The sequence below is a fragment of the Physeter macrocephalus genome, chromosome 1, assembly GCF_002837175.3.
Source record: "Physeter macrocephalus isolate SW-GA chromosome 1, ASM283717v5, whole genome shotgun sequence".
NCBI classification, from domain to species: domain Eukaryota; kingdom Metazoa; phylum Chordata; class Mammalia; order Artiodactyla; family Physeteridae; genus Physeter; species Physeter macrocephalus.
Genome location: NC_041214.2, coordinates 140,215,609 through 140,239,437, shown reverse-complemented (window position 1 = coordinate 140,239,437; position 23,829 = coordinate 140,215,609).

Sequence of the window (23,829 nt, the reverse complement as noted above, 5' to 3'; positions counted from 1 at the left end):
ATGTTCCTACACATGACACGACCTCATGTTCCTACACCAGAGACCACAGGGCAGAGGCCTCCTGGGAAATGTGTTCTGGGCATGGTCAAGTGTGGGCTTCTGGCCAAGGAGGCCTGCAGTGGAGGAAGCCTAAAAGGCCTTGACCATGAGGATGAAAGCTACCATCTCAGAGAAAAAAACCTTCCCCTTGGGATTACATTGGGCCCTCCTAGACAATCCAGAATAATCCAGGATAATCTCCCCATCTCAAGATTCTTAATTTAGTCACATTTACAAAGTCACTTTCACCAAGTAAGGTAACATATTCATAAATCCTAAGGATTAAGACATAGGCATCTTTACAAGGCCATTATTCTGCCAATTATAGTCTATATTTTGCACCCCAAAGATTCAGTTCCATCCCACATACAAAATGAAATCACCCCATAGCAACATCTCCAAAAGTCTCAACCAAGTAGCATCAACTCAAGTGAAAAATCTCATTCCTGTCTCATCAGTTCAAACGCCCCAAATTTCATAATTTAAATCAGTCATGCATAAGACTTTGGGTATAATCCTTCTTAGGGAAAAATTCCACTCCATCTGTGGGTCTGAGGAACTAGAATCCAAGTTATATGCCTCCAAAATACAATGGTAGGACAGGCATAGGATAGCAGTTATAGACATTCTCATGCAAAATAGGAAAATATAGAAGGAAAAAAAAAGAGTTGCCAGTTGAAACAATTTTGAAATCCAGCTAGGCAACCAGCATTAGCTTTCAAGCCATTAGCTTTCTTTGGCTCTCAGCTCTACTCCCTGGCTCATGTCTCCTCTACCCTCACAGTTAACCTTTATCTTTTAGAAGTATAGCTCATGTCTGCAGCTTAGTGATTTTATCTGTCTGTTTTCTGCTACAGAATTTTGAGAGATTATCACCTTCTTTCATTCATTTTATCCTCTCTGTCCCTTTTGGTCTAAGCTAGCAGTGTTTCTACTCTTAAAAATTTGTTCTACCCTTATCAGTCCCCCATGTATGTCATGGGTTTTCACTCTATTAGACAAGAGGCTACACCACAGATCTTTCCTGAATAATCCATATCTATTTCTGACTTCTATCCAGATGGCTGAGGTGATCCATGAGTCACACACCTTCAAAGAGTCTTTTTGGGAGTGAACACTATGACCTTTAGTTCCTTCCTAGGCACTAGCAAAGATTTCCAGTCACGCTCACGGCATTCTTTCTAGAGCGTGTTCTGATAGTGAACCTCCTAATTTAGCATCTTTTGCAACCTGGATAGGCTGATAATTTTTCAAATCATCAAGTTATATTGCCTTTTGTGTAATAGTCCTTCCCTCAATATATCTCTCTCCTCCTGCATTTTACTATGAGCAGTAAAAGGCAACCATGTCACATTTTCAATATTTTGCTTGGAAATTTCCTCAAATATCCAAGTTTATCATGTACAAATTTTGCTTTGCACATAACTGCAAGACACAATTCAGCCAAGCTTTCTGACACTGCATAAGAAGGATACCTCTGCTCCAGTTTCCAGTAATATCTTTCTCATTTCTTCTATCAGTCCTCACCAGCAACACCTTTAAGGTCCATATATATCTATCAACAGTCAGTTCACAATCATTTAAGAATTCTCTAAGGTGATATATGTTTTCTACACCATGCTCATCACTTTCTTCTGAGCCTTCACCAGCAGTCTTAAATGTCCATATTTCTATAAAAGTCTGTTCAAGGCAGTCTAAGTTGTTTCTAGAATGCTCCTCAATTTTTTTCCAGTTTCTGACCACTGCCCAATTTCAAAGTTACTTAACATTTTTAGATGTTTCTTAGAGCAGCACACTACTTCAAGGCACCAAAATCTATTACATAATAATTTCCTTAGGCTGATGTAATAAATTATCATAAGTGTGGTGATTTAAAACCACATAAAAATAATATAGTTCTAGAGGTCATAAGTCTGAAATCAGCCTCACTGGGCTGAAATCAAGGTATTAGCAGGGCTACACTCCTTTCTGGAGGCTCCAGGGGAGAATCTGTTTTTGTGCCATTCCTGGCTCCATGGACCTCTTCCATCTTCAAAGCCAGCAATGGCTGGTCCAGTCTTCCTCATGCTACATCACTTTGCCACTGACTTTTCTATTTCCCGCTTTCACTTACAAGGGCTCTTTTAATTATTTTGGGGCCATCAGTATATTTTCCCTATCTCAAGATTCTTAATGTAACCTCACCTGCAGAGGCCCATTATTAATGAGTAATGATATATGCATCATGTTAAATGAATATATCATTTAACATAACATATTCACAGTGTCTGGAGTTTTTGGAGGAAGGACATTATTCTGCCTAACACAGTTTGCATACAGCTCTCTTGTAAGGTGGGGAGTTTCTTAAGCTTGTGGTTCTTCATTTGTGACACAAATGCCATTCATGTTCAAAATCACTCGAAGCCACTTTGCATTTCCTTTGGGACATGGGGAGCAAGAGGAACTGAAGCAAGTATGAAGCTTGTGGTGTATGCAGTGATTTGAATAAAACAGTCCTTTGTCTCTGAGACCTAGGAGTCTGATGTCTTCCGGGAGCATCAATGAGATTGTGGAAAACCAATTTGTTAGCTTTCAAACAAGATAAAAATCTCAAACTTTTCTCAGTATTTGACTACCTTAGCCTGATTACACGTTTCATACTTTATATCTAACTGTAGTTTATAGGGTTGCTAAACTTTCTGCTACTACACTACAATAAACCCCTTCCCTAATTCTTAATAACATTTTCCTCCCTTTCTTGTAAGTCCTCTCTCGTAGACCTATCAAAGACCATACACATTCTATTAAGTGCTTCAACAAAGCACTTTAGATGTTTACTATCGTTCTTACATTTTACTCTCTATTTTCAAAGCCACTCCCACATTTCAAGTTTGTTTCTTTAACATGCAGATCCTGATATCAAAATATGTATAAATATTACTTTTCTTTGTAATAAATTATCTTCAAATGAGCAGATTAAAACAATAAGCATTTATTTCTCATACATTTTCTGAGAGTCAAGATTCTGGAAGTGGCTTAGCTGAGAACTTCTGGTTCTGGATCTCCTGTAAGATGATGACCATACTGTTGGCTTGTGATTCAGTCACCTCAAGACTGAGGCTTGTGAAGCTCTCTCCTTCATGTGGTTGTTGGCAGGCTTCATCCTTGTTGGCTCTTGGCTAGAGGTTTTATTACCTCATCATGTACTTTTCTCCATAAGGCTGCTCACAACGAAGAAGCTTGTTTCCCAAGAGTGACTGATGAGAGCAAGAGCAATTACAATTTAGTCTTAGAAGTGACATATTCTTAATTCTGTCACATGCTACTTGCCATACAGACCAACCTGGTACCATGTAGAGGAAACTACACCAGGGTATCAATACTAGGAGTTGAGATCATTGAGGGCTATTTTGGAGGCTCAGTACTACAAACAGTATTATTTGATATTATTGTATCAAAATTAGTTCTAACTATTCCTATAACAAAATATTTGATGATTTTGATAATATTAATGCAAAAACATCTATATAGATAGCAAATATCTTTTGTTATGTATCCAAAGTAGAAGAAATCATTATCTTATGCCTAGATTAGTTAATTTTTTTTAATTTATTTTATTTATTTATCTACTTATTTTTAGTCTTGGCTGCATTGGGTCTTCATTGCTGCATGCGGGCTTTCTCTAGTTGCGGCGAGTGGGGCCACTCTTCATTGCAGTGCACGGGCTTCTCTTTGCGGTGGCTTCTGTGGCTGCGGAGCATGGGCTCCAGGGGCGCGGGCTTCAGTAGTTGTGGCACGTGGGCTCAGTAGTTGTGATGCATGGGCTTAGTTGCTCCATGGCATGTGGGATCTTCCCAGACCAGGGCTCAAACCTGTGTCCCGTGCATTGGCAGGTATATTCTTAACCACTGTGCCACCAGGGAAGCCCTAGATTAGGTAATTTTTTTAAAATTTTGCAATCATGAAGAAAAGAAACATGTTTTATAGAGCACTTTTCTATGAGTATATTTGTATATGAAATTATCTGAAAATACATTCAAAATATTTTTTAAATATTTATTTATTTATTTGGCTGCATTGGGTCTTAGTTGCAGCACGCCGGCTTCTCTCCCACTGCATGGGCTCCAGAGCACGCAGGCTCAGTAGTTGCAGCATGCAGTTTCTCTAGTTGTGGTGCACAGGCTCTAGACCATGTGGGCTCAGTTGTTAGTGGTGTGTGGGCTTGGTTCCCCAGTGGCATGTGGGATCTTAGTTCCCCAACCAAGGATCGAACCCGCACCACCTGCATTGGAAGGCAGATTCTTAATCACTGCATTGAGTCTTAATCACTGTGGGGAAGTCCCACATTCATGATATTAAATGGAAAAAATATGTGCTTCAGTAGCATGGTTCGTGGCACCCCAGAATATTCAGAATTTGTCATTGGCTGGATGATCATGAACACAGCTCCATGACTTGGCCCCTTGCCATCTCTCTAATCTCATATATTATCCTCTCTCCTCTACCATAGATGTACTCCATTCCGGCCACTCAGGGCTTCTACTCTGGTTAGTGCAGGCATACCCTGTTTTATGGTATTTCACTGGACTGCACTCTACAGATATTACGTTTTTACAAATTGAAAGTTTGTGGCAAGCCTGTGTGGAACAAGTATATCAGTGACATTCTTCCAAAAGCATTATTTTTAAATTAAGGTCTCACATTGTTTTTGGTTTTTTTTTTTTTCAGACATAATGCTATTGTACACTTAATAGACTACAGTATAGTGTAAATATATCTTTATATGCATTGGGAAACCAAAAAAATTGTGTGACTCTTTATTGCGATATTACTTTATTGAGGTGGTCTGGAACTAAACTCACAATATCTCTGAGATACACCTGTACCTCTACCTGTAATGTTCTTTCACACATACCTCTATAGCTCATTCCTTTAACTCTTTCAAATACTTGATCAAATATAATCTATTCAATGAGAAATTCCTTTGTTGGAATGTGAATTAACCTATGCAGTGCAACAAATTGCCAGTTCCAGATTCAATTTTTTAAATGTAATTACAAGCTTTCATAATACTATATGCAGTTTGTCTCTTGTTTTTATTATTTTTCCCCAATACAAAAATGTAGTTTCTGTGAGGCAAAGATTTTTGTGTCTTCTTCATTCAACAGTGTTGCTTCACAACCTCAGGAGTTGTCCAGGTTTAATCTGAAACTGGGCCCCATAGACCGAGGGCAGGGTGAGACAGAAGAAAAAGGCAGGTCATTCCAGATTGGTAGATGGCAGGTTTAATACGCACGGGAACTTACTTAAGAGGTTTGTCATGGGCAGCTGCAAGATTAGTAAATTTTGCACTTGTCCGCTGTATCTTAAAAGTTTATATAGAATCCTTAAATGGGTTCAGTCAGTACCCAGTCCAGATAGCCTCAACACCACATTTCTATTTTGAGGTGGTATCCTTGAAGCAGGCTCTGAAAGTGGGTAAGGCAAGCAGAATGCACATTGCAAGGACAAGGTAGGAGGTGGGGTGTCTCCAATTTCCCCAACTGCCCAGGTCCAGCTGGATGGTCAATTGGCGATCATGTCTTTTTGATGGCTTCTTCCAACACTCAGGTATCCCTGGCACTTAGAATACTGACTGGAACCTTGTAGGAACTCAAAGAATATGTGCTGAATGAATGAATTGAGGAGATTTTTGAAATAGAAGGCTAACGGGTTCATCTCCAGTTGGAATAGAATATATGAGACACTTTCCTTGCTTTAATGAATAAATTGTTTTGAAATATAAGAAAGTGGAATTACTTAGAGACTTACATCATCATTGCATATTTATTTGGAAATACTGCTCATCTTCTTGGCTATTGTCACACTGGGAGCTATTAAGGGATGTAAGGATGTTTTTGATTAACTATCATTGCTGCTCCAACATTCTTAATAGCTGTTAATGTTAAACGGCTATTGCTGAACCACACAAAACATTACTGATTATTTCAATTTTAAAAAGTTATTCCATGAATTTTTTAGCACAACTTTAAAGCACTAGGCAGAAGTTATATTCTGCAGTGACTTGAAAGGCTGCATAATCCAGTTGATTTTTAGTTTTCCTATAGAACTTGAATTGTTATTAAGGTTATATGACAATAAAGTCTTTTTTCTATTGAGCATCATGCCAATATATTATTTTTTTTAGTTAATGGGATTGCTATTGTATTTTATAATAACTTTTGCCAATTCGATATCTCCTTTACTCAAAGGAAGATCAAAGGACTTTTTGCTCTCTGATCTCTAGTTCTTCAAACATCCTTGAATGACATTTCTTATTACTTTCTGAAAATACCTAAGGTAAGGCAGAATGTCTGCAATATAATATAGAATCACTTCATGCCAAAAAGACAGAGTAGCTAAAATTATTAATTTTATGTTAGCCAGAACTGTTGTCAGCACTTCTGTTACTACTTTAAAAGAAAATCTCAGTTTATACAATATTTTGGAGGTATTTACTCTTCTCCCCTCAGAATCTGCTTAATATTAATGCAATTAACAACCCACTGGGTTTCAATCTAAGTATTTGTTCCTCTGTAGCTAAGTATCTTGTATTTTCCTGTGTCTTATAACTTCTTCCTTCTCTCTTTTATCCTGTATAAAGGCTTTCAAATTGAGGGAAAACTATGATGGTATTGTGAGCGAGAACTTCAGGTCGTTAATCCTATTTCAAACAGATGAGCTTTGACCATTTCCATTTTTTTTTTTTTTTTTTTTTTTTTGCGGTACGCGGGCCTCTCACTCTTGTGGCCTCTCCCGTTGCGGAGCACAGGCTCCGGACGCGCAGGCTCAGAGACCATGGCTCACGGGCCTAGCCGCTCCGCGGCATGTGGGATCTTCCCGGACCAGGGCACGAACCCGTGTCCCCTGCATCGGCAGGCGGACTCTCAACCACTGTGCCACCAGGGAAGCCCCGACCATTTCCATTTTATCATTGGTTTTTCCATATTAGTTTTCCTTTGATGAAATAATGACTCCCTTGGATGGAAAAAAAATAAAAAATCATTATTATAAACTGTATTATTGTGTGGCTGTTTTGCATCAAAAAGATGCAATAACAAGTGCACTGGGTTGAAGTGTCCTTTCAAAATTCATGCCCACCCAGAATCTCATGTGACCTTGTCTGGAAAGATGGTCTTTGCAGATGTAATTAATTAAGATGATGTCATACTGGATTAGAGTGGCCATAAATCTAATAACATGTAAATCATTGTCCTCATCCAATTGTCTTATACCTAATATAATATAGCAATACACTTATGGTTTATAAGAAAGCCAGGCAATAATACAGATAGACATAGAAGGACCACACCATATGACAGCAGAGGCAGAGATTAGAGTGATGCATCTAAAAGGCAAAGAATGCCAAGGATTGCCAGTAACCACCAGAAACTAGGACGAGGCTAGGAAAGATTCTTCCCTAAACTTTGGAGTGAGCATTGCTCTGTCTGCACCTTGATTTCAGGCTTTACCCTTTAGAACTGTGAGAGAATAAACCTCTGTTGTTTTAAGCCACTCAGTTTGTGGTACTTTGTTATAGCAGGCCAAGGGAATGAATATACTAATATTGAATCTATGAGGTGTCTCTCTATAAAGACATTTCAAAATATTGTGCAAATCTATGTATTTTCCATACAGTATAAACTTCTCATCTATACATTACCTTAAGGGCCTTTCATGTTAATGCCATTATAAGCTGCAATTATTCAGAAATTAGCAGCTTAATAAATGTTAAAATTATTAAATATTTTTCTTGATTTATCTTGTATGTGCGTTCTAAAATGAGTTAACAGGGATGTGTTCCTTCTGGAGGCTCTGCAGGAAACTCTAAAGGAGAATCAGTTTCCTTAGCCTTTCCCAGCTTCTAAGAAGCTGCCTTTATTCCTTGGCTTGTGGCCACACATTACTTCAACTCTTCCATTATAACAGCTTCTTCTCTGACTCTCACCCTCCTGCTACACTATTAAAAGGACCTTATAATTACATTGCCCCACCTAGATAATCCAGGATAATTTCCACATATCTGGAGCCTTAACTTCATCACATCTCCATCTGTGAAGTACTATTTTTCATGTTAAATAACATTTTCACGAGTTCTGGAGATTAGGATATGGACAACTTTGGGGGGCATTATACTGTCTACCACTGATTTTAAGAAAAAGAAATTTGTGTTTTGTCATTCAGACAAGAAATACAAGGGAAATAAAACCAGATTATCCTCATACTTTCCATGAGCAATACTACTGCCAGAGGAAAAGGGAAAGATAATTTAAGAGATAGCATAAAAGAAAATATGAGCCAAGGATTTGTTTTCCAATTAAACCGATTTCAGATATAAAGGCCTTAGGAAAAACTGTCAACATACAATAGCTGTTGAATATTCATAGAATGAGCTTCAGACAATTAAAATGACTAAATAGACACCAAAGTAAACACTAGTGTATAATATTAAAATACATATTTACATGTGAAAATAATAAATGCTTGATATATGGGGTAAAAAACATAAATTATTATTTATGAAGACTATACATCTAGCAATATACTTACAACTATAAAAAATGGGTAAAGAAAGGGGAAATACATACAAAAATAATTTAAATATTCACATTATTGGTCATAGTATTGGTATTCCTATTTAGGACTATGTGCACAAAATAAAATGGGGTTAAGTAAATGTATAATTAAGTGGTATTTTAATTCTATCTTTCTTAATGTCCTTGAGAAAGATTTTTTCTTTGTTATGTTAAAGGGTAGGAGAGATTCATATATAAATAGAAGAGATTAGGTAAACAATCTCTAGTCCTGAATTGGATAAGAAATATCAGAAATCAATTTATATTTCACCATATACTGCTCTGTCGGAAAATGCCTAAAAATAATAAATAAACCTGTAGCAATAAGTATCTCTAGTGCCTAGACTATAACCTTAAAATGCCATTTCTTGAAGTATGATTTAATTCAAGTCCAGGGTAGAAAATGTCCAACACGTGCTTGAAACATACTTTCATTCCCAATAACAAGGAAGATACCACTGCCTTTCAGAAAGACTCAGACTCATTTGAAGAGGTTTCCACTGGCCAAAGAAGAAGTAATTTGAGGATAATGAAGGAAAATTGCTGTTGTTCATTGAAACACATCACATATGTTTAATTCCAAAGCTTCTACATTACATAAAAATAAGTGTTAACATTTGGAAAATGGTACAGACTCCATTCATTATTTTGAAAATTAGTATTAAAGTGAAAAAAAGATAGAAAGACTTTATTATAAGAGCTAAATCACTTAATAGATGGTAGACGACACGTCTTTTTTATGGCAGATAGTTGGAATGATAGCATTATAATATTATTATTTTCAATTCCTGTTGGAAAAAAAGAGAGACTTCCAGAGGTATGAGCATTCTGCTGAGGAACGCATCTGTGAATTAGACTTGTTAAAAAAAGTGAACCTAATTCTGATTAATTCTCTCAAGTCAATTATCAATTTATAGAGTATCACGTTAAAGTTTTCAACGCATATAAAATCTCAGAATCTAGAATGTGAAGATCTCTATGTAGAAAAATACAATGGTTTTTCAATGAGTTAATTGCAAAGAAATCTAGAATTATCTATAGGTGATAAAGGATATATTAAAGGAAAAGAACAACAGAGTTAAACTCAGTGGTAATGGGTACACACTTGGGTGGTAAAGCTAATAGAAAAAGGAAGTATTTACTCTGAAATCAGATCAGTGATTGATCATAGTGGAAGCAGGCTTGTGATTGGGAAGGGCACATGGGAGGTTTCCAGGAGGCACTCAAGGCTCTTATCTCCAATCCTGGATCTTCACACTATTATAGTTCATCAAATTACACATTTGTGTTATGGATTTACTTTGTTGGGATGATTCTTACCAGTAAAAAGTTTAAAATAAGAAAAATCAAGTAAATTGTTCTTCATTTTATTAAGTGATGTCATGTACTATCTACCTCTTATTAAAGAATGAGAAAACAGAGAAACTTACATGTTCTGCTGGTAATAAATAAATTTAAAAACATTTTCTCTGGGCTTCCCTGGTGGCGCAGTGGTTGAGAATCCGCCTGCCGATGGAGGGGACGCCGGTTCGTGCCTCGGTCTGGGAAGATCCCACATGCCGCGGAGCGGCTGGGCCCGTGAGCCACGGGCGCTGGGCCTGCGCGTCCGGAGCCTGTGCGCCGCGATGGGAGAGGCCGCAACGGTGAGAGGCCCGCGCACCGCAAAAGGGACGCCGGTTCGTGCCTCGGTCTGGGAAGATCCCACATGCCGCGGAGCGGCTGGGCCCGTGAGCCACGGCCGCTGAGCCTGCGCGTCCGGAGCCTGTGCTCCGCAACGGGAGAGGTCACAACAGTGAGAGGCCCGCGTACCACAAAAAAAAAAAAACAGTTTCTCTGAGTCAAGTTGGCAATACATATCAAAGTATTAAAATGATCATATGCCTTACCCAATCATGTCACTTGAATTATTTTTTCTAATAGTAAGAAATTTATATAAACATATTTTTAAAAATTCTTAACCATAAAATTGTTGATTATAGACTGTTACAAACTATATTATGTATTAATATTACAGAGTATAATTAGAGACAGTATAGTTAGAACTTGAACATTTTTGCATATTTTAAGTTAATTTTTATTACTTAACAAATTTTTGAATATAAATTTTAAAAAATCAAATGAAAGGTTAGAAATACTGTTTTCAATGAAATACTCCAAAAAATGCTATGTGTAGGTATTATTTTCATTTTGTAAGTGTTGAGTTCTGAAAGTATATGTGTTGAACATCAATTACTTAAGAGATTCAATCAAAATAAACACAATGGTTGACCATGAATAAAGCATAATAAGAGATTTTGAAAGATTTCTTCCTTACCATTTCTATATGTTCTAAAGCACTCACTATGGAAACAACCACTCATCTATCCAACCACTTCCTGTCCACTTCTATCATACCTTGTTTGCCTCCTTTATTTCTTTTCTTTAGCTCTTATCATTACCATCTTATTGATGATCAATTTGCTCATTTCTCTCTCCTACATTCTCTTTTCAAGTTCTACAAGAGCAGGAACTTTATTTTGTCCACTGATAAATCTGCAAGGCCTCCAATAATCCCTGACACAGTAGGTCCTAGCAAATGTTTGTTGAAGTGATAAATACATGACTGAGCCTGTATTATTTTTGTCAACATGAAAAATCGTAGATATTATTTCTAAATGTTTATTTAAATACCAGAGTAATGGAAACTTACAGACATTACGAATACACTTAAACTGGCATTAAACATTACTAAGTTGATCATAGAAATGATTGTATTTTGCTCTTCTCTCAACTTTTTAAAGTCTTCACTTTTTTCTTATTACAAGTTAAAAAGGTTAGAGTGAGGTCTGTGCATATGTATTGTCTTTTCCTAGCCTAATTTAATTTCTCAAATGAACTTTACTTTCTGGCCACATGATTTGCAAACATTATCCTCATATGGTAAAATTGCCATTGACATATGCTTTGCATGTATTTTCAACCGGTGCTGAATTTTATCAAAACCAAAAAGGTCTCTTGTTTCTTGTTTATGGCAGCATTGTAATAGACTAAATATCACTTGTCTAAAATGCTCTCTGGTCGTGTTGTCCCACTAAATACATTTAAGTTGAAATCACAGCAGTTTTTAACACAGAAAATGAGAACTGTGCACTTTGTATTGTTTGACAAGGACATGGCATTATGTGATCAGAGTAAATTTGTGAACTGTATATTCTAAAATGGGTGCATTTTATAATGATTAAGTTTTCCTCTCAAGTATATCTTTGCTGCTTGAATAATGTAACTACTAATAGAGGAAATGACAGTTAATCCAGAGAAGCACACTCCATTAACCTTTCTGTCCTTGGAAATCAGACTGACTCATTGTGCAATTTCAATTAGCTTGTCAAATAAATGCACTGCCACTCCAATTCTTTTCTTTAGTTCAGTTGTAGGAAACAGGGTGTGCCAAAAACTGAAAAAGTGTTATGATTTTCTTCTGGGGGAAACCTATCAGGCAATGCATACTGAAGTAATATTTAAAACTGAGTATAGTTTTTAATGAACACAACAAGCATGATAATAGGCATGGCTCCTGGTTTGATGTTTTATTCTATTTTTCTTTTAATAATGGAGATCATGCAGCCCACTTACAGTTGAATATTGGCTATATGTAAAGCAAAAAAGTGACTGGCTCTTATTTCATGTTGCTAAATCACATGTATTATTGGCCATGTGTACATAGCACACGGCTCACCTTTAGGGATATATTTGACAGAGTTAGGAAGAAAAAACAAAATTGTTTTAATAAATATTTTTCAATATATATTACTTTCCTTAAGCCATAAACCACTTGCTCCCAAACGGTTCCTGCTTTGTATTCTAGTACCCAGATACAATGGCAAAAAACATGTAATCTAATTGAAAATGTGTGTGAATAAGCAATACCTTTTAAAATATGGTGGAAAAGTGCATATTTTAATAAACAAAGATTGTGCAAGGTTAGATTTTAAGACAGCCACCAACTCTACATTTTTTCTTTGTTCTAAATGAACACATGGTTTCAAATTCAGAGAAATAGGTCTCTTCAACTGACAGAATTAAGCAAAGTTTATTTTCTAAAATTCCTTAATATATCATAATTTAAGTTGGTTTTTGACCTTTATTCTTTTCAACATTACACTCTACCTCATTTCTTTTGACCAGTACTTTGGCATAGTTCTCAACTTTTAGTTTAATCTAATTTTATATAAAGCTTTTCTGGTTCACTTTTTTAATCTGCAGAACCAAAAGAAATATTCAAATTGAAACTGAAATCAATCTGTAACATATTAGGAAAAAAAATTCCGTATGTAGAATTAATATCTACAATTAATTGAAATTAATATCTGTAGATATTAATTATCTACATTGATAAGTTTATATCTATATTTTGATATTTTTAACATTTCTGCTCACACTTCTTTTGTTTACAAGTATAAATAGGGACCTTTCTGTGATTAGATACATCTTTGCCAAAAGATTGTGACTCTATCATAGAAATAGATGTATTTATTATAAATTTCACAATTCATTTGAGAAAATCTGGACAATGGGCAGAAAATATAAACAAAACTAAACAAATTCAACTTTCCTTTGACTTCACTTCTGAAAACACTGTCAGAAAAAAAAAAAGCAAATTATGCTTTTACCTTAGTAATTTATGTTTGAACAAATAGGGTCATAGCCTGTGTTATCCAGAAAGCAGAGCCTCAGGCAGTGGCTCATAAGCTATTATGTTAATACGGAGTATAATTTCCAAGCCAGCAGTGAGGGACAAGCAGATAAAGCAGGAAAAGTGGGACAGTTATTGTTTTTATGGAATCCTGATCACTAATACTGATTGCACAGTCCCCGAAGACAATCCAAGAAACCAAATAAACTGAATATCTAAAATGTCCAAGTGTGAGCAAAGGAGGAGGATTTTATATCCTGGCTAAAAGCTCCCATCAGTCAAAGGTTTGCATTAATTCCCCCACATTTACAAATTGTGCATGTGGCACTGAGGGGGTTCCTGTAGTGTTATCAAAAGGGCACAAGGTACATGCACAAGGGGGAAACTATCAAGTTGTGCTCCCATGAAGCCAGTTGGAGCCCATGCACTGTAGTAGCCAGGACAAGAGAAAGATGAGGTCAAGAGACCTGTAGTAGTGAGGCACTGTCTGATATAGGAAGTTACAGTAGCTCAACCCATAATATTCAATAATTGTCCATGTAGTACTATCGTTTTCCATAAGCAGGGGCTAAAGAAAATAATTCCTGTAATTAAGGAATTAATTAACTGTAATTAACTATTATGGATAGTTCTTTTGTTCATACAAGACCTAGACTATGTTTGAAAATGTCGAAGAGAAAAAAATTAAGAAGTTATTATATATAGATTTAACTTTATTTTGATTATCAAACATGAAGAGACACAAGAGCAGCAGTGCTACTCTGTGCTGTTTAAATTGTGTTTTTAATCCTTATTTTCTGTTTTTTCTGAAGAGGGACCAGAAACATTTTAACTAAATGTCAGAAAAAAATCCACTTTTAGAATTATATGAAAATATCTGATCACGTCAGTGGAAGGGGGATGGTGATGGCGTTCAAAGGATGAAAGGGAGAAAACTGACTTAATTGTTGATATATTAAAAAACTATATAAAAGGAATAACAGTTGCCTATATTCATTCTGAAAATGCATCAGAGTGCATATTTCTTTGGAAAAACCAAGTTCAGATGTAAATGCTATCACTACCAGAATGTAGTTTTGCTCTAACACAATGAACTTGTATTGAAGCATCTCACCAGGTTGTGTTTTACATTGTCAAGTGCATGATAAGAGACATCTTAGTGAAACATGTTTGAAAACTACTAAGTCTTCAATATTTTAAAAGAGGGAAACTTCCTTCTCAAGCAAAGTGTTAACTGTAAAGAAAGCGTGCATTCTTGGTGAACAAACATAGCATGTTCTATGCTTGGCAATGCAACTGCCTCTCCCACTTCAGTAAAGGATATCCTTCGCATTGTTTTTCTACGTCTTCTATATTTTATTGCCAAAAAGCACTCTACAAACAATATTTTAAAAGAAAAAAAAATTTGCCTATTCTCATGAAAATCATCACATTTAATAAATCTAGGGCTTAAATCAAATGCCAAACATTTAGAAGCTTAAAGATTTGTAACAATATAGAGCAAATAGGAAATCGTTTTATTTATTTACACAGAAATAGTGAGTTTCTGGAAGACATACTCAGAAGCATTTGACTAAAAATGAATTCTCATTCATGAAAAAAATTCTAGAAGATTTGTTAGTGCAATGACTATTTTGCAGGTATTTTTAATAATATAATTAAGTAAATATTTTACTTAGAGATTCACAGTCACCATTATGTATGTTGCTGAAAAATGCTTTTGTGAAACTATGGCTCTAAAAATAGGACTTGATCAAAGGATCAATTTTTTTCAATTTTGAGAGAAATTCTTTACTAGACATATCAGAAAACTTTCTTTTTCTTTTTCACATTAAACAGAAATCACAAAATGCTGGAAATTTTGCTTCATTAATTAAATACTTCTGTGAAAAGAGCATTAAGCTCAAGATATGAATTTGTAATACTTTTTTCTTACACTTTTTAATAATAAGAATAAAGTATATATTGTTGAAGATAATCTTATTTACTTAAAGGCAAAGAAAATGGGCAATATAAATTAGAAGACACGAGTTTTGAAATAGCCCGGTGGTACAAAGCATAGCTCTTTTTCTTATGTGGTAGAGCAACCTGAAACTTGTTACTTAGGGTTCCAAGCACTTTTTAATATTTTTGTCTAGCAAATGTTTATTTCTCCACTTTTTATAGACTTGTTTTGACCAGTTTTAGGTTCAAAGGAAAATTGAGCTGAGCATACAGAGATTTCCCATATAATCCAAGCACATAGCCTCCCCCATCATTACCATCTCCAACCACAGCAGCACATATGTTACAGTTGATGAACCTACATTGACACATCATTATCAGCCAAAGTTCATAGTTTGTATTAGGGTTCACCCTTTGTGTTGTACATTCCATGGGTTTGGACAGATTTATAATGCCACGTATCCATCATTACAGTATCATATAGAATAGTTTCACTGGTCTGTAAATTTGTGTTCCATTTATTTACCTGTCCCTCCCTCCCAACCCCTAGCAACCACTATTTTTTTACTGTTTCCATGGTTTTGCCTTTTCCAGAATGTTGTATATGTGGAATTAGACAGTATGTAACCTTTTCAGATTGGCTTCTTTCACTTACTAACAATGCATTTAATTTTCCTCCATGTCTTTTCTTGGATTGACAGCTCATTTTTTTTTAGTGCTGATTAATAGTCCATTGTCTGGATGTACCACAATTTATCCATTCACCTACTAAAGGCCATCTTGGTTTCTTCCATATTTGGACAATTATGAATAAAGCTGCCATAAACACCCATGTGCAAGCTTTTGTGTGGACATAAGTTTTCACCTCTGTGAGCAAATACCAAGGAGAATGATTGCTGAATCATATGGTGAGAGTATGTTTAGTTTTGTAAGAAACTGCCAAACTGCCTTCCAAAGTGGCTGTACCATTTAGCACTTACACCAGCAATGAATGAGAATTCTTATTGTTCTGTATCCTCACTAGCATTTGGTATTGTCAGTGTTCTGGATTTTGGCCATTCTAATGGGTTTGTAGTGGTATCTCATTTTGTTTTAATTTGCATATCCCAAATGGCACACGATGTAGCACCTATATTCATATGCTTATTTGCCACCTGTCTATCTTTTTTGGTGAAGTATCTGTTAATCAGATTATTTCCTTATTGTTGACTTTTAAGAGTTCATTGTATATTTTAGATAATAGTCCTTTATCAGATATATCTTTTGCAACTATTTTGGTCTGTGACTTATCTTCTCATTCTCTTGACCCAGAACATTTTTTTATTTTTCTTTATTTTTATTTTTCTTTCTGACATGAGCATAAAGATTCAAAATATACTGGATGCCAATGACAACATTAATTCTTCTATTAAAGACCATTTTGGGAGTTCCCTGGTGGTCCAGTGGTTAGTGTTTTCACTGCCATGGCAGGGTTCAATCCCCGGTTGGGAACTAAGATCCCACAAGCCATGCAGCAAGGCCAGAAAAACAAAAACAGATCATTTCAAACTTTGGCATTTAAAATGAGAGAAAAATTACACTCATCAAACATTTTCCAAGAGTATACAACGGAGAAAGGACAGTGTCTTCAATGAGTGGTGCTGGGAAAAGTAGCTACATGTAAAAAAATGAGATTAGAACATTCCCTAACACCATACACAAAAATAAACTCAGAATGGATTGAAGACATAAATGTAGGGCTGGACACTATAAAACTCTTAGAGGGAAACAAGCAGAACACTCTTTGACATAAATTGCAGCAAGATCTTTTCTGATCCACCTCCTAAAGTAATGAAAATAGAAACAAAAATAAACAAATGGGATCTAATTAAACTTAAAAGCTTTTGCACAGCAAAGGAAACCATAAACAAAAAGATAACCCTCAAAATGGAAGAAAATATTTGCAAATGGAACAACCGATGAGGGATTAATCTCCAAAATATACAAACAGCTCACGCAGCTCAATATCAAAAAAACAAATAACCCAATTAAAATATGGGCAGAAGATCTAAATAGACATTTCTCCAGAGAAGACATACAGGTGGACCTGACCACCCTATTTGAAACTGTAGCCCCCATAACTTTCTGTTTTTCCTGATTTATTTTTCATAGCACGTATAAACACCTGACAATACATTACATATCTATTTGTTTATTTCTCTTGTATTCTCAGGGTTTTAATTGTAGCCAAAGGCAGTGACTCTGTAAATTAAGGAAAAAAAAAATTTAAAAAAAAAAGAGCAGCTCACAGAACTGTTTATGAGGCCAGAGAACCAGCCCCAAGCTCAACATGATGGATAAGAAAATTGCCCAGGAAGGAATCGGCATGATCGCCACACCTCACTGAGCACTAGAGGCAGCCACAGCAATGGGTGATGCTGCGGGCTTCATTGATGCCTCTTCTATGCCCCAGACTCGGACCACAGATGCTCCTGAAATTTAGATGCCTCTTGAATAAGCCAAAAATTAATTCCCTTCCCCCGCAGAGCTTTCTTCCTCAATCTGCTCACTTCCAAAGCAAAGTTTCATTTAAACAAGTCTGAATGAAGGACGTTTGGCTCATTGTGGAGGTTCGCCTCAATAAAACTTGAATGCGTTTACAGGTTGTGAGGTTTTGGAGTAACCTTATTTGAGAAAGAAGCTATTTTGATGATTTCATATTTTTAAATGTTTTTAACTGAATTTTATTGAATGATTTTTATCTTTAAACCATTCAAACTAATCACTGCTAAAATTATGTCCAACTCCACTTTTTTATTTTCAAAAGGAAGACTCGAACCTCAATTTTTAAAATAATTGATTCAAGTCTCCACATAATTTCTTTATGTATGTCCAGAATTTATATGTGTATAATGTTTATAATTTATACACATTTATACATTGTATGTGGATATTTATAATTTAACTTTCATATATTATAATTTACATGTATAAAATGTTTATCTGTAGCAACATAAACATACATGTTATTATAAAGATAAACATTTTCTCTCACATTATACATATGCAGTTTATATATATATATGTATATTCAATATAAAATGATGGAGAGAAAATTTTTTTTTATACTAACATTACAATAATGCTTCACTGGAATGTGTGACATGAAAAACTCTACCTCACAGGTTGAATCAATCTGTGATTTAAAAGTGTGTACTTTTTGTTACAGTGGGTAACTGAGACAGATGTTGGTAGATAACGAAACAGATGCTAAATAATTCTCTTTTTACAAGACATTTATAAAAGAGAAACCAAATTAAATGTCAAAATGATAGAACTACTCTCAGTTCAGAGATATAAACCTCCCCAAACTCATTAAAGTGGAAACAACATCCAGACAGGTGTTATGTAAGTGAGAACTTATAACTTATACGTGGAAAAAATATATTCTTACCAAAATAAGATATACTGAAATATGCCAATTTTCCTTTCACATTTAAAATACATTACAGGGTATTTTAACAGAGGCTACTTTATGATCTCTTTAGGTGGGTGAATTTCAAAGAATAAAATTTCAGCATCACACATAGTAAAACTAAAGAAAAGATGTGCTTATTCATATAGCAATCATTAAAAAAATAGTTGTCAAAAGAGAAAAGAAATGCATTATCATCTAAAAAAGTAACAATGCTTTCCTCAAAATAAAAAAACACATAATTTAACCATGACATTTAGAAACCAGGTTAGAGGAAACTACATACACACACATAATTTTGTGCCGCTGATATTAATATATAATCACCATAAATGATGATGAATAAATGTCTGGGTCTAGTTATGTATCTGTTTCTTTCTCTCTCTGGAAACTCTCAAATTCTTTAACTAAAGTTGGCAATGGATTGATTTTTTCCTATGTGTATGGAATGAAGCATAAAGAGAGAAATGAATTCTGCTTTGGATGAAGAGATGTAAAGCCTGTCTGATAACCATCTGATTCATGATCATTGCTATATTTTACCTGTTGAATTGATGTGGCTTTTAATCAGGGATCAGGTAATAAAACAAAAGAGTATATTTTAAGATGCTTAGAATATGATGCTTAATTACAGTCTAGCTTGCATGATATAAATTATGCTGATTGTTCCTTAGGTCAATAGTTTCTGTCCAAAGAAGTTAGCTGCATAAAAAGACATAAACATGTATTGCATTGATCATATACCTATAACTTATCTTCATTTAAATTTAATAATAATTATTCTATAAGGAAAATTTTATAAGAAAAATAGTTTTCTATTAGCCATGTTAAGCTTGAATATTTGTATAAATGGCAAAAAAACTATATCAAGTACTTGATTTAAAAGTTTCTATATATGTTTCCAAAAGAATCACTAACCTTTGGGCTGGATTTTGCATTAATGTCAACCTGTTCAGTTTTTTGATGAATCAACCTGTTCAGTTTTAGTAAAATGTGTATCTCACTTATTGTCATTTATCACAAATTCATATTGAATACTGAGAGTTATGGAACAATTATTTTAATAACTCTACTAGTCAGTAAATTGATTGGAGTCCTCAATATATAAAAGGCTGACTACAGATAAACTAAGTAGAATGTGGTTTTCTTGATTTTCGATCCGTGTTCTTGATTAGGAGATTGGAGATAGGCAATACTATTTTAGTATGCTAATTGAATTAGTTAATTCATTAAATGTTTATTAAATGATGAATATGTGTAATGTATTGCCCAGGAGCTAGGGATACACTGGACAACAGGGTAAACATTGTTCCTAGATACCTAGAATTTAGAGATAAAAAAATATGAAACCAGTATTGACAGAAAGCATACTACAGATGCTTGTTCAACTGTGTTCTAAATTATATCTTCTTAGAAAATTTTTTTTTCTTTTAATGATTTATGTCACATACAAAGTAATTGTGAAAATATTCTGAACAAAAAAATTAGGGCGTTGTTTATATGTTTGTAACAGAGAGACTGCAGAGGTGAACAAGTCTTACCTGAAGATATGACACTAAACCAAGTACGTATAATGAGACCTGAACAATGAGTATAAAGGATGCAAAGGGAAATAATGGCTCTTCTCATTAAGAAAACAGCATGATAAGAATCTGGACACATAGAAGTGAGTCAAATTCAAAAGTCTTAAGGGTCAGTCAGTGAAGCTCTGGTTTAGCAAATAATCACAGGAGGGTTCTGAACATATTATCCAGGGACTTGTAAGTTATATAAAGACATTTAGAGTTTAGCCTTGGAATAATGGAAAAATCATTGAAAGGAAGCAATATTTTTTGGTTTGTTTGTTTACATGATCGAAATTCTCTATTTGTTTATAATTTGAAATTGTCTCATTACACACAGTTTAATTCAGTTGACATTAGACTGTTGAGAAAATAATTTCCCATAGCACAAAGTGAGGTCTATTATTATGAGATAAGGTGGTTATTAGGGCAGTTAAACCCTAAAAGGAAAGACTTTTCTCAGCTGCAACAATTAGGCTAGGTTGAGAAAAATTACTGCAGTTGCATCTGCAGTTGCATTCTAGAAAGTTAAATTTCTTCGCTCACTTATCCACTGAGTCACTGTGTTACAGGAAAGTCTAGTGACTTGAGTGTCACAGCTTCTTTATCAAATGTCAATAAAATTAAGATATTTTTAAAGAAACCACAGTGGGTTTAGGCTCCACGTACACTCCTTGTAGACAAACTCTTGCTCATGATCAATCCTCTTCACTATCAAGTCACCATTGTAAATAAATTATACTCCAATAAAGATGTTTAAAAAAAAAAAGTATCCATGTTCTAGTGATGAGAATTAATACCTTTGACCCTCAAAGAAGTTAATCTGTTTCAGTTGACTCTATGGGGGGCTGAGTAGGAGCATAGCAATGTACCGATGCCTCACCAGCCTGCAAGGTGTGTTCATTCATAAATGACGGCCATACTTATATCAGTTGATTCTCAAAGATCCTGTAAAATAAACAGAGATCAAGCGACTAGCAGAGGTTATAGACCCACGAAAACGGGACTTTATATATCTTCTACAATATTTTCATGTTTTTCACATTACTTCCACATTTTTCACAGTCTCTATAATCCTTTTGATCCCAAGCACATTACATTTAGGGTGACATAATACCCTATTATTGGCGAGATGGATTTAGTCAATGGTTTTATAACTCAAGCAATAGGGGAGAGATGAATTTTTATTCCTAAACCCTAACCCTTAAAAGTCTCTTGCTCACTTTCCTGACATAATGACAACCAATGAAGCATTTGCTTCTTAATCTAGCCTACGAATTAAACGTATTTTTGGTGGTCTAGCACTTATAGATGATGAAAAGTTATTCAGCGTAACCCATATAATTTCTCCGACTTAAACACGACACTCTAGGTAGAAAATAAATTCAAAATGCAATAATTGAGGCTCAATATCCATAACAACCTTGTAAAGCAAAAGCCTTTAAGTAAATAAATCAATAGCAGCATCTAAAATAAGGAGTGTTAGGGAAAAATTGACTTTCTGATTCACCTCATTATAGTAGAAACACTGCCTGTCTACACACATACATTCACCGGAGTGTAGGTGCAGGTCAATCTGACTTTAAAATGTAAGGTGTAGCACAAAAGTACTCAGATACATGATAAATGACATGAATATAAAGTAGAAAAGTATGATATACCTGTTGGATATCAATAAACCATTAAACATTCAAAAAAGTTTAGGATACAAAATCAAGTTTACTTTAAGGCAAATGATAGGAACTGTTATCTGATAACACGACTTTAATATTGAGATTGTACAGGCAAGGATAATACTTATTCTAAAAAAAATAGTGAAATTAAGGGAGGATTCTATGCATAAATAAAACTTAGAAATATTATAATCCCAAACAAACTTCCAAATGAGTTATCACAAACCAAAACTGATTTCCTAAAACATGGGCAGCAAATTAAAACATTTTAAAAAATACTCCATAAGCAAAAAGGGATGTTTCTAGTTTTCTCAAGCAAAATTCAATTAAAATTAGCCTTTCACGGGTTTAAACATTTCCCTCATTTAACTGGATGCTTAGAACTGCCCAGATGGGCACTGGAAGGCCCTTCATGCAGTGATCCTAGCCTTTGTGCAAACTAACTCCTGAAAGCCATCTCTAGTCTCACATCTGGAGGCATGGTGGCTGGAGAATAAGCCACCATTCCCACACTCTGATGGAACAGAATCCACTGACATTGTCCTGCACTATCCCAAAACCTTGAGATGATTTCTTTCTTAAATATTCACAGGGATGTACTGTTCTCTACTCACATGTAAGTAAAGGTGAAGGACAGCAAGCAATATGAAAAGTCCACACCCTCTATTCAACTTTTTTCTGAGTTCCTTTCGAATTCCCCATTCACCATAGACAGGTGTGTGTGTGTGTGTGTGTGTGTGTGTGTGTGTGTGTGTGTGTGTGTAGAAAACTTCTTGTTGAAGAAAAGCTGTCAACCTCCATACTGTTTTCCAGATCTACTATATATACCAAGTCCTGGACCCACCAGACAATATAAATTTACCTCTCTGTTGTCTCCTTCCCTTGTAGTTGGCAGTAGTCTGCCTTTCTTTGTGACAATGTAAGCTAAGGTTGGAGAAGGAAGGCTGTAAATGGAGAGGTTGCTAAGAGGAAAAAAAATAACATACACATGCATATCAAGTAACCTGTAATATCTTCACACCACATGTTCAATATAAAACTGGATATTAACCCCTCATGTTTAGAAGTCTTATTTAATAACATGAATAAATTAACATTAAAATTCTACTAATCAGTAAGGCCATTCTAAAGACATTTAAGAACATATAGATTATGTTTCATTGATGAAAACAAATCAGCTATGTTTTGTTTTAATAACTGTTTTCTATTTCACTTATTCTTTACTTCTTTTGATTTTGAGCATAACGGATTATTTTTGAGAAATTATTATTACTATTTTCATGTACTTTTCCTGGGGAAAACAAATTGATTTTAAGCAGAGATTTATTTTTGGATCAATGACTTTGGGGGTAATCAATATAACTGTGCATAAAAAACTCTATTAAAAAACTCTGCTTTACAACAAAAGTGGCAACATTATTATCCCCAAATATATTCACCATTATATTAAAATCAAACTTTCATTTTAATGATTATTTGGCACACACATGTGATGTTGTGTACACACGAATGAAAATATGAAAACAGTATTAATTATACAGTAGTTATATAAACATGTGCATAAACATAATACACATTCACACATACATATATGTTCAATATATGAAAACACAGTATATTTTGTGTGATGAAATTATTGATCCCCCAAAGTGCTAATTCTTATTTGCTTTGCTGATATTGTACCGTATTGACATAATATATTGAAACAAACCCTGAGTTTTTGTAAAGATATGACTATCCAGGAGTGAGCTTATAACTTATTCTCAGAAATATTGCTTATGTTTACTCAACTGATTTTTTTCTTACCTGGACAATAGGTGTTTACTAGGTGTTTCCTTCCTTCCTTCCTTCCTTCATTCTTTCCTTCCTTCTTACAAAGTACCTATTGACT